The following is a 22,233-nucleotide window of genomic DNA, read 5'->3' as shown; positions in this document are numbered from 1 at the left end:
GACTGTACCCAGTGCAGTCAGAATAAATAAATAAACAAACAAATAAATAAATAAATAAATAAATAAATAAATAAATAAATAAATCTTTAAAAAAAAAAAAGTAATCAGCCTAAAATAATAATAATTATGCAAAAGAGGCATATTTTGGGCTGATAAATTCTGTTCCCCTTCAGACTGTTGTAGCAAGGTGCCACAAAGTGAGTTACTCAGACACAGAAATTTATTGTTTTACAGTTCTGAAGGCTAAAAATTAAAGATCAAGGTGCCAGCAAGTTTAGTTCACTCTAAGGATTATGAGGGAAAAAAAAAACCTGTCTCAATTCTCTCTTTTGTAGAGGATAATATGTACAAATGACAGCCATATTACATGCATTCCTGTGTCCAGATTTCCCTTCTTTTATGAGAATATTATTTTCATAAACTAATGACAAATGAAATTTAATGACTTCAATTTAAATTAGTTCTCTCTTTAAAGATCCCCTTCTTAAATAAAAATTACATTCTGAGATACTGGAGGTTAAAACACTCTCATATGAATTTGGGGGGACATAAATCAACACATAGCACTAAAATAAATCTGTTAGAGCTAAAATCCACTCCTTGAGATTTATACAGACTCCACTCCCTCCCATGCCTACACTAAAGAGATCTGAAGTACCAAAACCTACAACTCCCAGCATTCCATGAGCCTGGCTTCCTAAATGGAGTGCTGTGGGGGACGAGTAGCTGAGTTAAGCTGCCAAGTCCGGCTTATAACGGAACGCATGCATGCTCTTAAGTCTCTTGGTTTTCCAGTTTTGATTGTACCCAGCATTGCTGTAATAGGCACATGGAAGGAGACATGGAGCTTGGAAAAGACAAGTGGGAGAGGTATGTGGAGGAGAGCTACATGGAGGCCTGCTCCTCTAGTCCTTGGCAGAAACAATGGCAGCTGTTATCTTGATTTCATGATTGTTTTTGAGCTCCATTTTGAATTTTGAATTTGTCTTTTTGTCCCAGCAATCTGGGACCTGCTAAACCCCTCTCTTGTGGTTCCCTGCTAGAAGGTATGTTAGACATATGACAAGCTTTTGGGCTTCAGCAGTCCTGCTTAAGGCTAAACTGTTTGACTGGGTATTTGCCCAAAGGGGATCGGTAATTTTCCAAGGTTGTTGTTTTTCGAAATCTAGAAGTTCTATTAAAAATCTTTCACTCTAACAGTAGGCTTCTTTTGTCTTGTGGTTGTAGATGGCCAGGAAAGTGTGCAACCCTTAACTGTTTGAGGTCCTGAATGTACCCCACAGTTGCATGCTACCAACTCAATTTTATTTCTTAAAGGATAGACTACCCCAAGTTGTTCTGAACAGGTCTTCCCAAGATGTGCCACTTTAGCATGTGGATTATTTTGAGTGAGGTCATCTGAGGCCCCAAAATCTCACAAGGAAAATTTACCACTCTCTTAAATAGCTGGAGCAATAAAAATTGGGGGTGTGACCCTGCATTAGGGCTATTACCAGAAATGAACCTATTGATATGGCAAGACAAACATGTAATTATGGTGCATCTGGACTTTGTCTTGTAAGTCACCTCTCCTCATCATGAAAGTTTCCTCCATAGAAGTCCCAGGCCCATATCCCCTTCCTTAATTAGGATATATACCCCCACTTTATCTTACTGTTTTTGGACTCCATATAATTATGTAGATTCCCCTACATGAATAATCATTATTTTGTCTTTTTCCCCACTGAAATATCTGATGTTAATTTGATTACTGGACTAGATTTAGAAAAACCCAAGTAGTAGGGGAAATGTTCTCTCCTTCCTTAAATACTCAATGTCTTTACTGCCATAACAGATTGCTAAGGTAAGAGGGGAAATTGTTAACAGGGATAAATCAGAAAAGAGCTAACTGATGGTGAAATAAGGGCATGTGGGAAATTGTAGGGAAAGTAAAAAAAAATAAGAACTATAGCTTATGTACAGTTTATAAAATTACCCGAAGATGATTCCAAATTTGATAATACATCAATTTCCTCCTATACTTTGGATTAACTACAACAAAAGTAAAATTTAGGAGGGAGTAGGAAAGAACTTGCCTATTTCATTTCATTTATGGTAATAAATTCCAATTATTTCCAATTGACATTGCACTGCACAGCCTAAAGTTGACTCCAAGAACTTCCTTCTCTGCTCTGTTTAAGCACCAAAGACAAATGGCTGTGTCAAATTCTTTGGCATGATTCCATTTATTTAAAGCTCATCTATGCTTTTCGCTCTCTCTCTCTAGGGACCTTTGGGAGAAGAAAAAAACACATGTAACAAATGCTGAATCTGTTGTTGATGCTGTGATTTCTGTAGAGAAGAGATCTAAGTCTGACATCAGCTCTTCTGTTCAGAAGCTTCTGGAGAGAAATTACCCTAATAAGAATGGATATCAGTTTATGGTGTAAACCTGGACAGGGTTAGTGTCCCCATTTTTCCTCCACCTGTCTCCCCCTCCAACCCCATAAAATACCAAAGCTATTAATTCCAAAGACACATTCACAGATCCCATTTATTTCTGTCCCTAATCTTGCTCTCATAAATATTTGAAAATTACAGCTAAAGCTAAATTGTGCTTCTCACATAATGGAATCCCGAGTTAGTATAACAGCACAATGCTTTAAAGTTTCTGGAGGAGGAAAGTGAGAGATGATGAGATTTGGGGGCAGTTTATGTGAACAATTTGTTATGCATGCAGGAGGAATAGTGACTCTGTGACAGATGCGGTTCTTGTTCCTGAACCTTAATTAACAAGGCCTTCTGAGAAACACACGAAGGAACAATAGGAAAATTCTTCTGAGCATTTCACAGATTATTCACTTGTAATCTTGAGGGATTTATTTTATTATTATTTTTCTTTCTTTGTGAGCTATAGCTTTGTTGCCTTGACATCCACACTCAAGAGTTATTGGTATCAAACCAAGCTATATAAAAAGCTATCAAGCACTTCTCAGATTTTCCACAGTTCAAAGCAGTGTTGGCAGTCTGCCAGCCTTGACAGATGAGCCGAGCCCCAATGTGGTGAGTGTGGTTGCACGTGCCAAAAGGAGGTTGGGGATGAGGTACGTAAGGCTGACAACTTTGAAGACTCAGAGAGACAGGAAAGGATGCTTCCTCGTGGACCTAAGAGTCCAGTAGGGAGAAAACAGAACTTATAATGTTGTGGACAAACTGCAACCATAGTAGAAATTTCACACTCTTAGAAACAGAATATTTTTAAGGCAAGAGGAGATCTAGTTACATTAACCATAAAAAAAATTTTTTTAATGGGGATTTTCATTTATTTTGACCCCACATAGACCAGACAGCTTAAGGTTTAGAACTTGCTTAGCCTGAAATGCCAATGGCCGTGACTCATGGGGTAATCCTGTCCTTGTGTTCTCAGTCACTGATTATGAAATTTGGAATTTCTATGAAAATTTGTGACATTCTATTAATTCTGGGTCTGTCCCTGGCACAAGTTTCAAGCTTCCAATTAGTTTTGTGGTTCACATCTTCCATGTTGTGTAAGTGGAAATGTGAGGCTCACTTTATGTCTTTTTTGTCTTTCCAGACCATGATCATTTTTGGTATCATTTTTAAAAGATACTAGAAATATTGATGGTATTTCTCAGAAGAAATGAAAACACAAAGATGACCAGTGCTTGTCAAAACCCATGTACCTAGCAAACAGCAATACTGGCCGGCTCCTACCTTCCTCTCTCATCCTCTTGATGTGGGGCTAGTCTAGGAGTTATCCTGCTCATGACCATATTCAATGATGCAGGCATCCCACAACTAATGTTTAGAATCTGAGGGTGTTCTAATGTGTTTCCCCCACCTGTCCTCTGTGGATATTTTTGGTGCACACATTGAATGTGGAAGTTAGCAGTGCTGGAGTGACCCTCAACCAGTGAGGAAGAGAAATTGGTGGAGAGATACCATAACTTACTCTGATCTCGGTGGTAAGATTCCAGTGCATAGTCAAGATAAGGTCTTGAAAGGTCCATATTGATTGATCTACAGCCATAACACTGGCTGATTCATTAATCCACCTTTTTGTTCACTCATTGTCTTCCCCTTCTCCCTTACTTCCAAATATACTACTTGCACAACTATGTCAACCTAAATTTACTCTGTCAACTTGAGTATTTCTCACACACTGACTCTGAATCCAAAAGTCCCACTGCAAATGGACACCCAGTTACACCCATGGTTTCTGCTTCAAATATTTTCTTTGCCTATGACTTGTGATCTTCCTTTTGTTTTGAAATATTTTGGTACCATGATATTTCAAGAATAATACAAGTTCATTGGAAGCTATAGTAAAATAAAAGCAAGAAGGAAAAAAAAATAAGTACCCCTAAATTCTACCCTCTATAAATAGCCATTATTATATGTAGGTGAATATAAATATGTACACATAAAAGTTTACAAAATAAAACTATTATGCATATTTATAGCCTTCTAATACATTTTGAATACACTTAGATTCATATATTACCATTAATATTGCTTTATAACTGCAGGCAATTTTTTTTTTTTAAGATTTATTTATTGATTGATTGATACAAGCACTGGGTGTACAGTCAGAAGCGTGGGAGGGTGAGAGAATTCACCAGAGCCAGAGCGGGGAGCAGAGCAGGCAGAAGGACCGAAGGACACTGCTGAGGGGAGCAGCGGGCGGCAGGAGAGGTCTGCGCGCCATGTGGGACCCTCCTCCGGTGGCCGGGGAGCAGCCGGGGATCGAACCAGCGCCGCAAAGGCTGCGGGCAGCTTCGCAACCCAGCGCTCAACCGCTGCGCCACCGGGGAGGCCCAACTGCAGGCAATTTAATCAACTCTCCATACAGACTTTTAGTAGGTATCATACAGCATTTTCTGCTAACACAGTAGTCTTGAAATTAAGAAATGTTCTTGTGTAGATTCCAAATAGCAGTTAATAAAAGGACATGTTCATAACTCAACCTTATATACTAAAAACAATTGCTAACATGCTAGTCACAATTGGATTTGGATTCTTTCAAACATGATTTTTTTTCTTACTCAGTGATTTCCCCTTTCCATGTTTATTGTAAGTGCAGCGGTGTCTTTCTTTGAGAAGGGGAAAATCTTGGCAGTGAACTTTTCAACTTGCATTTCTTTGTGGTTGAAAACTATCCCCAACAGCTGTCTGAGAATTTTCCTCAATTCCGTCCTAAGCAGCTGTTGGGTTTTGGTGGCTATCGAGGTAGTAAGAATGTGCCAAAGGATTGAAGCAGTAAGGAGATTGGACTTTCTGAGGTATTGGGAATTGACCAAGAAGACATTTTTGTGTGTGGGTTTTAAACGTGTGGGAGAAATGCTTTTAACATATGACCTTCCCATAATATCTAAATCAACAATATCCTGTCTGCCTCTAGGTTGAAAAGCAAAGTTCCCTGAAATAATGCAGTAGAGCTGTATATGAATTTGACTTTATTTCATCTCTGATTTCCCCTATCAGGGGACTATAATTCTCATAGTTCATAGTGGGCTTTGAGCTTAGTATCTGCCAAGAACACTTGTGTGATTTTAAGGGTTTTCGTATTTATTGCTGAATCAATTCCACTTAGAAATTTAGGGAGGGGGGAATCTCTCTTTAAAGAATCTGCCCAGTTTGATATCAGATTCTCAAAATGTAAGCAAGCTGACTCCAATGTCGAATGAAAAATTTTTAATAAAAAAAAAAAAGAATAAGGTGGAAACACATGAAGAGGAAAAAAAAGAGGGAAGAAGGATGGGAGGAAGAGAGAGAGGGAAGAAAAAAAAAATAGGGAGATATTTTTAATGACATGGGGTATTCAAACTGCAGCATAATTTGGAACACCACAGTATCCCACTAAGAGCAGTATCTAGGGTCACTCACATACCTGGATGATGAATATTTTTAATGGGAACAAAGGGAACTTAATTGTGCTATGATTATTTCCATGGATACTGTTATTTTAGCACAATTGACTTTGTTTCTAGGTATTCATGATGTGTGTACCTTGTATGCCTCTGTGATTTGAACCGATGAACTTGCTTTCCAGATAGTTTCAAGTTTCTGCTGATTCTGTTGGGTGTCTCTACTTTGTTCTTTGCAAGCTATAGACATTTCTCCAAACCTGGGCTACATAAAAGAAGGCTGAAAAATACACTTTTCAGCCTACCCCATTACTAGACCTTTTCCCACTGAATCCACAGCTCAAGGGAGATGCAACAAATGAATTCAACTGCCATTTCATACAGCAGCTCTCATTTTCACAATAAGTCTCCTCACGGTTGATTTCCCCACTTTTGTGCATCTTTCCTCTTCAACCATTCAATCCATTCCTAATTTTAGCTCTCCTACTGATTTCACAAAAGGAAAAAGGAATAATTTCACTTCTCGTAGTGTCCATAACCACGTTTTTGAGTCAGGAAAGCACTTCTATTCAACATAATTATTTAGGGTTTGTTAAATAGGTTCAATTAGCTCTTGCTTAATATGGAGGCTGAGTGGATTAATCATGTCCCTTCACAGCTATCCTTCCAGAATGATGGAAGTATATGGCCCATGGTAGTTCTGCAGAAACTTTCTAATCACCAGCTTTTATGTCTGAAATCAAGTTAAATTATCAGCAAATTGATAAATATGAGTTGAGAGATGAAGGTAATATGATATTTTCTCTACCTTTAAATTGATCCCTAAGCTGGTTATTGTTATGCCTTACGTGCAATAAGACTACAATGAAGTATGGGCAGCTCCAGATACATCAACTGTTAAAAACACAGAACCAACACAATGCAAAAATAATTAAAATCAGGGAATATCTACCACATGCCAGTGTATGAAATGCATGGCTCCGTTGTATTGATTCTTCATACAGTTACTGCAGAATTGCCAGGTGCCATATACTTCCAGCATGCTGGAAAGAGAACTATAAACAGTCCCACATTAGAAAATACCCTGTATTTTTCCTTTTCTTTCTGGTTCATTTCACTGAGCATGATCCCTTCAAGCTTCACCCATGTTGCTGCAAATTGCATGAGTTTATCTTTTTTGATTGCTGAGTAATAATCCATTGTGTATATGTACCACATCTTCTTGATCCAGTCATCTATTTTGGGGCATTTGGGTTGTTTCCATAGCTTACCTATTGTAAATAGTGCTGCTATGAAGAAAAATATCGGATGGTCTCACTCATAGCAGGAATTTAGAAAACTTAAATCAGGGACCAGGAAAAAGACTATAATAAAGTAAAAATCAAAATCAACAAGCAACTATAAACCAAGACACACTACTTGGGTGAGGGGGAGAAGGCAGTAGGATGAAAACAAGGGTGTGGAAATTGTATGGGGACTATAGCCAAAATGATAATGCATACATTGTGCAAAAATGAAAAATGATGTAAAAATATATTTTTTAAAAAAGAAAATACCCAATATTTTCCCTATTAAAGACTAATAAATTGTGCTTCACAGACTTAAGTCATTTGTCCCATGCCAAATTATTGATAAATATCAGCAGAAAAACTATAGCAACAGATTATTCCATATGTGCCTTGCTACGTCTATATTCAGAATCAAAGAATCAGTTTCCACACTTGTTTAATAGTCTGTCTCCATGACTAGTTTGAGATACAGAAGGGATCTACGCCACACGACACCTACTTTCCCTTTTTGCCTATTTCCTTCTCAACTTTCCTCGGATCAAATGTTCTTTTTCTTTTTTTTTTTTTTTTCCCAGATACTTTCCTAAGAGTGGGAGAGGCAGAATGATCTATTTTCTTTAAGAATCACAAAAAATAAGAATTGTGGTACAAGGAACCCTTTTATTTTCTTTCATTCTCTTTGTCAAAGTCCCCATTTTAAAACTGCCTTTGTTTTCAGTAAAAACATAAAATCAAGTAAGTTGAAAAGAGCGCGAAAGATTATTTTGAATACAAACTGTGTTATTTGAGTTTGTGAAATTGCAAAGGGTTCCAAGTCAATTAGGTTGAAATGCATGATGGATAAACTGAGAGGCTATTGGGTGGAGGAGTAAGAGGGGGTTCTTACTTGTGCAGAGAAATAAGAAGTATTTTGATTTGAAGTGTTAATATTTTAATGGCAGTGAAGATTTGTTTTTTCAAGAGGATACAACAGAACACTCCAGTATTCCAAGCAATTGAGATAAATATCTCATACATCTCATAAATCAAGAAGGATGTTTATATTCTCTGAGACATTCACTTAGTTTCCTTCTTCAATGATAATATTCCACAGGAGTTTTAGATTTAGACTACAGAAACAGGAATATTCTGTTTTGGTTAGACAATTGCCATCTTTGAAATGTGCCTTGCTATTCTAGGAACTGTTTTTAAATGATTTCTTAGAAAATGTGATCAATGGTTCTTTTCAAGATCTAAAAACGTGCTTCAGAAGGACCAGACTGGAGGAGGAGATAAGTAGAAAATAAGAAGCAGGAGCTGCTTCGTGACTTCAAAAAGTGGAGATGAGGATGTCACAGTGGTGGGGGTGATATGTTTGTCTTCAAAATTAATCAGGTGGCATTTTGGTTCTACACACTTAAGTTTGCTTTGTAAATTGTCCTTTTTTTTGTAGTTGATTTTTAGATCAATGAACAAAACTTACACACCTTTGCTTTACATGGCCATCTAATAAAAACTGAATAAAGATAAGCACTCACACACACACACACACACACACACACAGTCCTATGGCCTGTGTTAGTAAGGAAACTTCTCTATAAATCTTCATGTCACAAGGGCTTTGCTGCAGAGATGATGTCCAGTGATAATGCATTTGGGAGTGTCAGATCCCCTATTAGATAAGAATAAAACATTTAATGTAACATGGGTGCATTTCACTTAGAGTTATAGGAAAGTAGCATGACTGAAAATCATTTTTTAATCTAACATAGTCAAGACTGGAACATACTCAAAAATGTATGCACTTTATTGAAATGTTATGTACTTGATGTCAACTTCTATTTAAATTTCATTGTTACTTGGAGCTACAAAGTACAGTAGTTAAGAGAACAAACCTTGAAATGAGTTATACACATTTACATATTTTGAAATTTTCTCTTACAATCATATCCTTATGTCCTAGTCAGGTTCTCAGTTACTACTTTAAGTCTTCTCATTAGTGAAATGAAATGCTTCAATGGCAGAGTTACTGAGAATTCCAATGAGTTAGCAAATACCAGCCATCAATATATTAATGTCATTTGAAAACTCTCTTCACTCTTGAGAGTTCAGTACACTTGGTTCAAACCTACAATTTATTTTTTTTTTGCATAGAATGTTGGGGTTTAGGCCAGAGGTGGGTGTGAAAGGATTCACCGGAGCCAGAGCAGGAGAGCAGAACAGGCAGATGTACTAAAATGCACTCACTGCTAAGGGGAGTAGCAGGCCATATAGGAGAGGTCTGCTGTGCCATATGTGGGTTACCTCCCTGGTCAGTGATAGAACCCAGGCTGTAGCCATGATAGTGCTGAGACTTAACCCTTAGGGCCACCAGGGAGGCCCAATCATAAGAATGTAGAAGTCACCACAATAATTACACATTGTCCCTGAGCATTGATCTCATCTTGGATCTGCTTCCTCAGTTGTGTTATCCTTCTGTGCATTCTCAGATTTGTTCTTGGTCAAATAGATATTAAGCTCAACTATATCTACACACACAACTCAGAAAAGTCTCAATGAATTAAAGAATCAATTACATTTTATCAAGTCTTATGTCCACAATCACACTCTCTTTTATAGCTTGGAAATGGCAGACTGAAACTCTTTTTTCTTTTCTCAGGCAAAATAATCTTATTCATCGTTAAAGTCCTTGGGTTATTTTAGTTTCTGCTTCAAGTTTTTAGTCAGAAATTGTCTTAGAATTTTGTATAGGAAGATATCTATCTAATAGAGTTCATGCCACTAAACAAATAAAACATGGTATATGTTTTTTTATACTTTAAGTATTTGAAAATTTGTTGAGTTGAGATAAATGTTTCCTGCTAATTACTGATCATCCTAGAATAATAACCTTGACATGCTTTCCAGGTTCTCCTTGCTTTTGTGTCCTATGACCTATATAGTGATTGTGTTTTGCTTTGCTTACTACCATTCACTCAGCAATTATTGAGGACCTACAGTGTGTGTGGCTACCTAAAGAGCTGGTATTGGATGAGTAAGTTGCCTACTTATGAAGTTTGTTTAGGAATTCCAATTTTATCAAATATAAAGTAAATATTTTGATATCTGTATGTCTTACTTCTCCATTTTTTAAATACTGTTCTAATTTAGGGCACACTCTAAATGCCGGCGTTGCTGTTAGTATTGGACAGCATGTTAGCATGTTAGCTTCCATATCTCAGTTCAGTGACTTTTGACCCCATGATACTTTTGTTTTTCAGTGGAAATATGTTTCCAATCAAATGGTCATTAGTTCATAAAGTACCATTAGACTTTTCCAGCTCCCCTTTGACTTTTTTTGTATAAATCTAAAAAGTCATGGTAGCTTTTTTTCAATGTAAAATGAAGACTTGCTACCATATCACCCTCAGCTGGCTTCAGAATACTTCCTGTCCATCCACGTCAAACTTTCATAAATGCTTACTTTTATTAAGATTTTTTTAAGTTCATTTATTTTTGTGTAGACTGGGGTGCAGGTCAGAGGTGCGATGCTGGGAGTTGGGTGACAGGGTTCACCAGACAGAGTGGGGAGCGGAACAGACAGATTGACTGAAATACACTGCTGAGGGGAGCAGCGGGTGAGACAGGAGAGATCTGCTGCACCATGTGGGTCACCTCCCTGGCCAGGGTATCTAACTCAGGCCATGGTGGGCCATCACAGAGGTAGTGCTGAGACTTAATCCCTAGGCCACCAAGGAGGCTCCTAAATGCTCACTTTTAATAGCATTTTTTGAATGTGACTTTACACTAGCAGTGGCTACTCATCACACTCACACACCTCCATGTGCACAAATGCATCTCTTGCTGCCATCCCACCATACACTATTATTTGATTTGTGTGCTCTTTTGTATTATCACCAAAGATCTTCTATGCCAATGCTACAAGCAATTGTTTAAGATATTTTGCAGGATCAATAGTTGTTTATTGATGATGAGAAGAGAGGATGAGAACACTGATATGAAAATATAAAATAAAAGAGAAAAAACAATTAGGTTTAAAGTGAAAATTCTGGCAACAAAATGGGATACGAGGTAGAATGCAAAAGCTATGCTTTAGCTTGGGATTTACAACTAGGGGCATATGGGAATGCAGCAGCACCTCAGAGCTAATGGGATTTCAGGCTCCTGGGCTAAATTGTCTGAGCTGCAAAGCATTGCACATGTCTTTGCAGGAAAATTTGGTGCTTACCTTGACTCACAGTATCAGAAATTGAGTCATTCAATGGGCTAACCTGGTCCAGAAGGGCCCAGTTTTGTTTCAGAACATAATAATACTAAGGCATAATTAGTAGTGGGTTCATTGTCATAATTTCCCACTCTATTGCATGGTAACTGTAAATTTACTTAAATACTTGTTTTTCTGAGTAGATGTGTTCTCAGTGTGCTCAAGCTTATTACTAAGCTTGGGTTAGTGCTAATACCAATGAAGAGAAACAGACTTTGCCACTCTTTGAGGACTGGTGATAACATCCTTACAAAAGTCACAACTCACTGAGAAACTGTAAATTTATTAAGTAATTAATAAATTATATTGCATACTACATTTAATAGGCAAACTATTGATAGTTAAGTATAATGAAAATATGTAAAAATATGGAACTTTTTAAACTTATACGCAATAGCTATAAATCACAAATATAAAATTGACTTTATACAGGTTTAAAAGTAATCATTCCCCAAAGCATCATAAAGTTAAAAGATAAATAATATTTTCATAAAGAGCATTTTAAAAATTAGACAGACAGGTCAGTATTAATGACCTGTGCTAAAATCCTGATAGATAATAGATGAGGGAATGATCAGACAATTCACAGAACAAAAAAGGTGAAAATTTGAAATTCATCATGGTCAAAGATAAGAGCATTAAAATGAAAAGATACAAGAATTTCCCGACTAAAATGACACAATTTTCTGAAATTTGCACTTCCATATGGGTGGAGGTGGAAATGGTTTCCATTTTCTGAACTGACACTTACCAGTCCCTACCAAGAGTGTTAATGAATTCATTAACTCGCTCTCACTCTTTTCTCGATGTCTCATAGGAATTTCAAGAATAAAATACCTAAGATTGCCCTGCTTTTCTCCTACTATGAATGCACCTTTTAAAATATGCCTGTATCAATAAATGTCAGTTTAAATCCTCTAGTTACTCATATCACCCAGTTTTTAGAGAACTCCTGAATCTCCCATCTGTTATGACAATATCTCTCCTCCTGTCTGTTGATAACCAAGTACAAACAATAGCACTTAGCACCCCTCACCTGGGAATTTATGATAACATAAATTATTTCCCCATGTCCAGTGGACCCCACTATTATGTATTTTCAATGAGCAACAGAACCATCCTTTAAAAATTCACACAGATCATGATTCCTGTATTCAAAATATGTCTAAGGCTTTATGTCACTATGAACATGAAATTTCAAATCTTATCTGCACTAACAAGGCTTTTGATCTAGCCTGATTTTCTTGTGGGTCCATCTACTTCTCATTCCCTTCCTCATCACACTCTGGTCTTAACAGTTTTCTTATAGTCTTTAAACATGACTTTTGGACAGTTTTTATTGCTTTCCTCTCTGTCTAGAACACTTCTTCCCTTGACCAACTTCTCTCTCTGTATACTCACATCACATATCAAAAACACCCTCCTCAAAGAGGCATTTTCTTAGTCATTTCCAAAAAACAAGAACTCAATTGTTATTAAATTCTCATAACTGCTCCAACCCTGTGGTCTTCAACATCAAATGTTGTTAAATGGAATATTTTCAAAACACTGTGTTTGTGGATGCCATTTGTTTCCTTTGCAGACCTTAAATGAGAATGTTGGGGGCCAAAGTCACATTCCTGCAGCCCCTCCTTTTGCTGAGGCAGGAAGAGACACCAGGATGACCTCACATCAACTGCACTGTTTCCCTCTCCCAGCTGCTGGGCTCTGGGCTACCCGGCTGGATGTGTCACTAGGAATTTACTCAAGTATTGTGAAACATGAACAAATTTGGAATTGAGAAGGAATAAACAAAGCATGAGAAACAACTGACCAATAAGGAACTGGAACTCGTGAAAAATAAATGCTCTCTTTTCCTTCCTTTTGCATCAACAATACTAAGTCACATGTTTTACTTTGATCTTGCATTATCTCAGCAGGATTAAATCCTTGTTGGCCCTGGCAGCGAACCAGCTCTATAATGAATCTTTCGATCTGCTTCCCACCATCCTTGTTTCATTCCTGCAGGTCCCTAAACCCTTTATCTTGTAAGTATCCTGAATTAAACTACTCATGGACGCACCTGTTTCAGGCTGTCTCCTAAAGAGATCCTGCACTTCCAGATACCATGTTTGATATAATGTACATAGTGTGTCTATGTATTTGTATACTACATCGATAACATGGGTTACATATATGTCCACACATATCTACATACACCACATGTACACACAAGCCCATATGCACACGTGCATATATATTTTTATTTAATACTAAAATGTTTGTTGCATAAAATCATTAAAGAAACTGTCATTAAGAATTGCTCAGTATGCTGTAGTTCATTAACTAACATTCGTTTCAAAACATGTTCCCTAACCACATTCTCCACACACCATCTACATCCTCCAATCTGTATCCCTACCACCTTCACATGAGTGGGAAAAATGTACCTCAGTGCACACTGGGTAATCCATCAGTAAATTTTTCCAATGTGCCTCCTGACAGGTCTCAAAGAGGTTCATAATAGTATTTCCCCAGAGGGCAACAATGCCATTAGTCAGAAGTAATAAAACCTTTTAGTGAAAGGGAAATATGGGGAAAAAAAAACCCCTCCATATTCTCTACATTTTCAAAATTTAAGTAAATTTAAACTTCAGTTTCCAGACTTAAAGAATAAATTCTTAGCTTAATTCCCACAGCAAAGCCATAGGCAAACAGGTGCTGGAAAGAATTCTAATCCCTCCATTTCATAACCAAGTCTATAGACGTCCTAGCCTGTTCCTGGGCAGGGCCTGTGACGAGACTGTGCAGGAGGGTTTGGAGTTGCTGCTGCTCCTTCCACAGAGCAGCTGGAGGTTTCCGCTGCCCCAGCCTGACTCCAGAGGACAAGAGTTTGAAGTGTTTCTCACATAGAGAAATGCCTGAGCAGGAATACCAGACTAAACACCACAGCTGTGATTAGACACACACAAGCTTTGAGAACATCACCAAGTGTGAACTCTTCAAAAGATGACACAGTGGGTAAAAAGATTAGCATAGAGGATTTTTTTCATTGAAAAATACCAATCATTTTGATTTTTCTTTCGTAATAGATAAATTTCCATGGTGCATGATCTTACAGTAGGGCAGTAGGGAACTTGAAGTATTAGAACAAGAGAAATCTATTCTTGCACCATTTCCAGGCAAGAACTGAAATGGGAACTCCTAGAGAGGAGGCAAGAAAGCCTGCTCTCTGGAGATTCCCAAGGAGGCTTTGCTTCTGCAGGAGGTCTGAGTTTGCAGAAGATGCCAATTAGCAGCTCTGCTTTGGCACACTATCGTAAACCTCAGATCTTTTGAGGCTTGCCCTTCTCTCTGGAAAAATGCATCTTGTGCTACAGATGAGTGTAAACATTGAAGTCCTAGCCTCCCCTTCTCCCCCTCACCCCTTATTAGTTCTGATTTACATTTACAAGAAAGTCAGTGTGAAATTATGAGCTGAGAGGTGGCACTCATCTGCAAAGATGCAGATGAGTGGGTTCCAGGCCTGTGGGCTGCACCACAGTGCAGTGTCCTAGTACAACTAGTATCCAGTGTCCTAGTACAACTTCTCCAACACCCCATGCCTGGCCACAACATCCACAAGCCCCCAGCCTGTAGCCAGGTCAGGTATTTATTCACTTATTAAGGGAAATTGACTTAGGGGTGCACTCATGCTCCCAATATGAACCCCACATATGAGGCACTAATGTTAAGCAAGGACAAATGCAAACTCTGTCCAAAAGCTCAAAGATTATCTGCATCATGTGCTGTTTGGCCATAGGCGATGTGCTGGCTTGGAAAGTCCATTTCAATTGGCAAAGCAATTACTCTCATTCTTCCTTGCTCACATTTGTTTACTTTGTGTTTTCACCACAAAATTCCCAAGAAGATATAGCCTGTGTTTTTTTTTTTTAATATTTTATTTTATATAATTCTTAGGTCATTTTTCATTTTTGCACAATGTATGCATTTTCATTTTGGTTATATTCCCCACACAATTGCATCTCCCTTATTTTGACCCTAATCCTTCTTTTCCCTCTCCCCCCTGCAGTGTGTCACTGGTTTATGGAGCTGTAAGGGATCATGCTCAGTGAAATAGCCTGTGTTTTGAGGTCTGCTGCTAGTCCATTTCATCCATTTTATTCTTCTCCAACAATGAGCACTGCTTATATTATCCTCTCCATGGAAAGGACTTTTGTGCATTAAGGATGTGGCATTAATAATACACAGTGAGACATTTACAGTCATAAGTTCTCCTTTGAAATTTTATTATTTCTTGTTGAAATACCACTGCAGGTTTGAAATTATTTTTCCATTTCCAAATTGTCTTGTAGTCAACAACTTAGCACTTCCAATTATAAATGTTATTGGAAAATTGCAAAAGAATATTTATCGGACTCTCCAATTTTCTCACCAGTTGTAATGGTATGAACAAAGAGTTATTTTCTGGCAAATATTTTTTTTTCTGACCCAAAGACATTTGGAGTAGGGAAATGGGAATGTGTCAACCTAGATAAATGATTGTGTCCCATTGTATAGTTACAGTATTAAGAAAATAAAAACACTTTCCTGCTTTTAAAAACTTTAGATTCATTGTCACTCTATGATGTTGAGTGGAATCATTATATTTCATTATGAAAAGTTATTCAACACACAAGTTTGATGTCTCAGTATTTTATGGAGTAAGCATTAAATGATGTTTTATTTTTTCAATTGTTAGTGTTTTTCCCTTTTAAAGCTGTAGCTGCAACTTACCACAGGAGGTGTCTAAACTATTGCATAATCCTCCTTTTCACTGCTAGCATACTTCATTATTTTGCATCTATGCTATCTAGAGTATAATGATAAAAAAGACTGAGATCACATGCTATGCTATATGTCGTAGCCAAGTTTACAAGTTACATTGGACATTTGTTAATTTCCCTTCCAACATGCTTTATCTTTCTTTCCCCCCCTTGTAGAAGACCAGAGGTACGGGATATGAGGGGGGAGAAGATTCACTAGAGACAGAGTGGGGAGCAGAATAGGTGGATCTACTGAAATACACTGCTGAGGGAAACTGTGGGTTAGGCAAGAGAGGTCTGTTGTGTCATGTGGGCTAGTTCCCTGGCTGGGGATCGAACTTAGCAATGATAGAAGTGAGACTTAACCCCTAAGTCACCAGGGAAGCCAGCTTTGTCTTCTTTCCTTAAACAATGCCTCAATTTCTGTCCAGCATCCACCAATACTCCCTTCTCCGCTCTCATTTTGCTTTGGTGAGAGAGACTACCACTATATCCCCACCACATCTGGAGAGTGGGATTTAAGTTAGCATGGTCCGGGCCTCCCTTGGTGGTGCAGGCGGTTGAGCGCAGTGCTGTGGGGCTGTCCACAGCCTCTGCAGCACCAGTTTGATCCTGGCCAGCCGGGAAGGGTCCCACATGGCACCACAGACCCTCTCCTGTCTCGCCCGCTGTTCCCCTCAGCAGTGTATTTTGTCAGTCTGCCTGTTCTGTTCCCCACTCTGTCTCTGGTGAATCCTCTCATCCCCCCATGCATCTGGCCTGTACCCTGGTTCTTGTATAAATAAATAAATAAATCTTAAAAATAATAATAGGTTAGCGTGGTCCATCTCCCTAACCACAGGACTGGTTCAAGGACAGATACAGGACCTAAGCCAAGCAGATAAGGTCATTGAGACTTGTTTCTGGGGACTTTTCTTGAGTCATATAGTGACAATTAAATAATTTTCACTGTATATAATATTTAATAATGTAAGGAACATAATGGTGAAGATTCTGAAAATGAAGCCTGTATTAATAAATAAAAAAGCTCAGTGAGAATTCTTATTACAAGTGGAAGAGCATCTAAATCAAAGGTCACATAATATTTCTTTTACATTTTACCTTCCAATTTTAAGGTATAATATCTTTTATGAAAACATTGAGATAATCCCAGGGGATTAGAATGAATTCTAACATATCTATACTATTCCAGTGTCTCCTGAAGGGTGGCTGTAGGACAAATCTGCAAATTTTCTATTAGAGGAAAATTCCATTATGTCACTGCACCTAATCTTTAAGAACAAATTTGTGTGTGTGTATACAATGTACAATATATGTACAATGTGTATGTATATCTTTATATTTTATATGATAACACATAAAAGGTTTACATAAGTTATTTTTCTCTTATTAGATATCTATTGTGACAGGCTGCTGTGCTATAGCTGTAAGAGAAACCTCCAAATTTGATTGAAATAAAAACTAAAATAAAACTAACTTTTCTGGAATAGGTTTAAGGAATACACCAAATATTTCAAAGACAATTAAGTTGATTTACATTGAATTGTATAAATAATATCACTGAAAAAATCAATATGCCTTGTTTCTAATGTACATTTTAATATTCACTCAACATCTAGCTCATCATAATTGTTGCTCTATAAAGGTTAACCATCTCTACCTGGAGTTTGATTAGTAACTATTTCTTCATGATGTGCTTTTCTGAGTGACAAATTGGATTTTCTTGCATTCTACACTTTTAAGACCTGGGAAGCTATACAATAAATGAAATTTGATGAGAATAACATCATGAATCAAAAATCATTAATTAGCATATATTTAAAATTGCTTTTGTTACCATGGATTCTGGTTATATCTGAGCCATTCATTCCGATCAAAACTAGACTGATATAAACAGAATGTGTAACTACTTTTTATCCACGTATTTCTAAGAATGATTTGGCTTAGAAGCCATTTTGTGTGTGTGAGTTTTTATTTGCTGTTTTTTTTTTTTAATTCATACTTGAAAATTAGGAGTTATCTAATTCCCAATAAAATATTTGAGATAATGATGAAGGAATTTATACTACAATAATGTATAAATAATGTATTTATACTACAATAATGTATTATATACTATTTTTTAGTCACATTAATATTTTTCTGTGAACCAGTATAGAGGAAACAAAACTGTTTACTGCTATTTATTACATTAATGTCTTAAAATTTTATCCCATCTCGCCTATACTCAATGTAACAACATGGCACAGAACTAAACTAAGCACTAAGATAGAAAGTCTCAGAAACTTGTTTTCAAGTGTACTGAAAACAGCATATATTCTAAATACAAACATGAGAAAGGATTCAATGAATAAGGAGTTTCTTTGTCTTAAAGAGAGCTTTTAAATGAAGTTCTTACAGAGGCATCTGCCATGTATAGGACCACTCACAGAGACACTGAAACTCAGTGCAAAATAACAAAAAATACTTATATTGGTCTCTGGCACCAATTAGTGGCATAAAGATCTTAAAATCTTTAGTAAGCGATAAAGGTACTTAAAGTATCCTTTGTCCTAATATTTGAACTTCGACCCTGGTTCCTAATACTGAGCTTCCAAATCCCTCAGCATTTCCTGGGTTCTAACAAAGTCTTTTCTTCTAATGAGGTGAGTCCTGGTGGGCTTCAAGGATGGAGGCTGGTCACCAGAGAGATTAAGCTATGATTAGAAGCATTAGCACCACCCTCCATTTTCCAGAGAAGGGAGATGATGGGAATTGAGTTAATAATTGATCATCCTTCCATGACAAAACCTTTATGAAAATCTCAATAATGTGGGGTTTGGAGATCTTCCAGATAATGAACACATGGAGTGACGGAAAGAGGCAAGCTCTTAGAGAGGGATTCCCTGCCTTTCCCACATGATTCCCGTTGCCTGATGTTTCTCTCCCATCTGGATGTTCATCTCCGCCCTTTATGAGTTTTCTAATAAATTGGCAAGTATTAAATAAACTGTTTCCCTGAGTTCTGTGAACCATTCTGAAAAATAAGTGAATCCCAGGCAGGGTCCAGGCAACCATAGTAGCCAAGGGCAGTGGTTGTGGTTAAACTGGGAACCAACTACTTGCCATTGGAGGGCAGAGGAGGGCAGACTTGTGGGACTGAGTCCTTATCCTGTGGGATCTGACCTTGTCTCCAGGTAGATAAAGTCAGAATTGAGTGAAACAGTAGAACACTTTACTTGTATTGTACTACAGAATTGCTTGGTGTGGGGAAAAAAAACACACATCTGGTATCAGAAATGTTGTGAGTGTCCTATTAATGTGAGAAGAAAGGAGAAACCCACGTGAGGAATGATTTTGACTCAACATATTCAATAACATAGAGAATTTCTTTGTAAGGTAAAGGTCAATAACCATCTGTTTTTTTCTAGAATTTTGGGGGCTATTATGAACAAAATAAAAATATTATTACTATTTAATATGTTACTATATACTATATATGATATATTATGTAGATATGTGTATTATTATTGCTGGAGGTAATAGTTTTATTAGTTAATAGATATTTCAGGTACTAGAGAACAGTAGTTTGAGGATCCCAGGCTTATATAAAATTCCTTTATTATTCATTTGATTCCTTTGTTTCAGAGTAAGTGTTTTCTTTCCTATCACTAATAGGTGGGAACTCTTCTAAATCATAACCAAAAGAAAGAAGCAATAGTTTGAATTAATTTCCAAGGTAGTTTGAATTAATTTCCAAGGTGATCTTCGTAAATGTAATATAGGTTCAGGTGAAACTTCTGTAGTTACAGGTGACAACCTTCTGCAGACCTGCTGGCAGTGTCACTTGGAGAATCTACTAGGCGAGGATTGAAATAAATTCTCTTTCTATAATAAGACCTTGGCCCTCTGAATTTTAGTTGTGAGCCATTGTTTAGAAATTGCTCAAGAACAGTTGCAGTTAACTAACGTATGTACATGGCCATGGTTGCATCTCATATCTTAGCATGGGAAATTTCACTCTTTGTTTCCTATATTGCCAGGGCACATGTGAGCCATTACGTGATCATGTGTAGAAATCAATTTTATATATGTATGTATGACTTAGACTTTGTTATCGTTGTATGAATGTGTATTGTGTGTACACCTGTGTGTGTCCATCCCCCTAACATGTGACACTTTCCTTCCGTGTAATTCAAGAGCATTTGCTGTATCTGGCCACTGGATGGGGATTGTTTCCTACCCAGCTGGTAGAGGTAGTACAGATTGCTTTTGATTCAAGGACAGGATTCCAACAGACTTTATGAAGAGGAAAACAGAGAAACATTTCACCTTGTCTTCATCAATTAGATGATTTATTTAAAAAAACCTTCAACTATACTTGATTATTACCAAATATAATAGAGCAATGATTTACACATTTTTAGTTCAAAGAGAATGCTTTACATTTGTCTTATGAGGTATATGCTTGCACATATGAAAATAACTTTGTAACTTTTTCTCCTGAAAAACCTTACATTTAATGTTCTTAAGTGTTGCTCTCTTAAAAAAAAAGATTTATTTTTATTCATGTATGTATACAAGAACTGGGATACAGGCCAGAGGTGTGGGGGTGGGGAGTATTCACCAGAGACAGAGTGGGGAACAGAACAGGCAGATCCACTGATATACACTGCTGAGAGGATCAGCAGGTAAGTCAGGAGAGGTCTGCTGTGCCATGTGGGTCAGCTCCCTGGCTGGTGATCAAACTCATGCCCCAATGGCTACTTGATAGTGCTGAGACTTAACCCCTTGCACCACCAGGGAGGCCCAAGAGCTGCTCTCTTAAAAGCTGCCAAAATTCAACCTAAAGGACACCTTTGGGAATTAAGTTAAGGAATGTTCATAATCTCTTATGACATCTTTATTGTGCATGCTTATGTGGAAGACCTAGTTTTGTCCTTCACTCAATCTCAAGAACTATGCAATTTGATGGTTAGTGAAACTAGTTGAGTGAACGGTAATGAAGTGTCTTCCTTTGCACTCTGATTGTCCTTACCCATCGGAGATAAGAGGGTGCTCAACTCCACAAAAGGTGTTCTATTAATGTCCTTATCGAGACATTTCAGGACAGGTGAGGTATATTCCTTACTTTCTTTTCACAGCTAACTAACTGATGTATATATGCCTCACAACTTGAAAACTTTTCCTGTGTTAAGTGGGGGTTTGGACTAAATTTCTCTGAAGTTGAATTTACAGAAAAGATTGCTTCCTCCTGTTCCAACCATCTTTAGCTGCACTAGCCTTCATCTCATAAACTCTCAAAAATTCAAGTTTACTTACCAAGAAATGTTATATAGGTTTAAAACTCCTATATCTAAAATTCAAAAATTGTCTAAAAATTTAACAGCAATGATTTTTTTCCCTACAAAGCTGAATACTTCTTTGAGAACATTTCAACTCACTTATCAACAGAAAAACGTATACAAATTTTCCAGGTTCCATGTGCTCTTTTCTCTTTAGTCACATTATAAATTTTACATTAACTCTTGGTATTAAATGAAATGTAGCACAGCAAGAAGAGAAAGGGCAGAGGCAACTGAAACTATTACTGGCTTCAGTGAGGAACAGGAGCAAGCCCTTATCCATGTAGCCCCTACTAGATTCTTGCAGTGACCATGGAAGCTACTTAAAAAAAAAAAAAAGGACCCAGCCAAGATCTTTTTGCCCAAGAATATATCAGAGCCTCTACGGAATGCATTCAATTAAAATACATTTATTAGTAAAGAGTCCTTTTTTATCTTGCTCCTAATATCAGCTTCCTCTATGAAATTTCTGGTCCCAATGCCAGTGCTGGGCCTTAGTACAGAACATTTTGTTATCAGTTGTTCCTTTTTCTTCCTCTTTGCTAAAAGAATGAAAATGGTATTTTAGTAAAGTCATTTTTATTAGTTTTTTCAGCCTGCCTTCCATAAATGGAGTAACTTAAACAACAGCAGTTTATTCTTACAGTTCTGGAGACCAGAAGTCCAAGATCAAAGTGTCAGAGGGGTTGATTTTGTCTGAGGACGGTGAGGGAAGGCTGGGAGGGA

At 37.4% G+C, this 22,233-nt stretch overlaps 1 long non-coding RNA gene across 1 annotated transcript in view; it reads right to left on the bottom strand.

Annotated features, from left to right (window-relative positions):
• The window catches only part of LOC119238315 (uncharacterized), a 140,531-nt gene that overhangs the window by 97,184 nt on the left and 21,114 nt on the right, over positions 1-22,233 (bottom strand). The window lies entirely within an intron of this gene.

This window comes from Talpa occidentalis, unplaced genomic scaffold (genome assembly GCF_014898055.3).
Source record: "Talpa occidentalis isolate TD23 unplaced genomic scaffold, MPIMG_talOcc4v2.1 talOcc4.11, whole genome shotgun sequence".
Taxonomy (NCBI): Eukaryota; Metazoa; Chordata; class Mammalia; order Eulipotyphla; family Talpidae; genus Talpa; species Talpa occidentalis.
The sequence above is the reverse complement of the archived record's forward strand: the minus strand, read 5'-3'. Positions and strand labels throughout refer to the sequence as shown.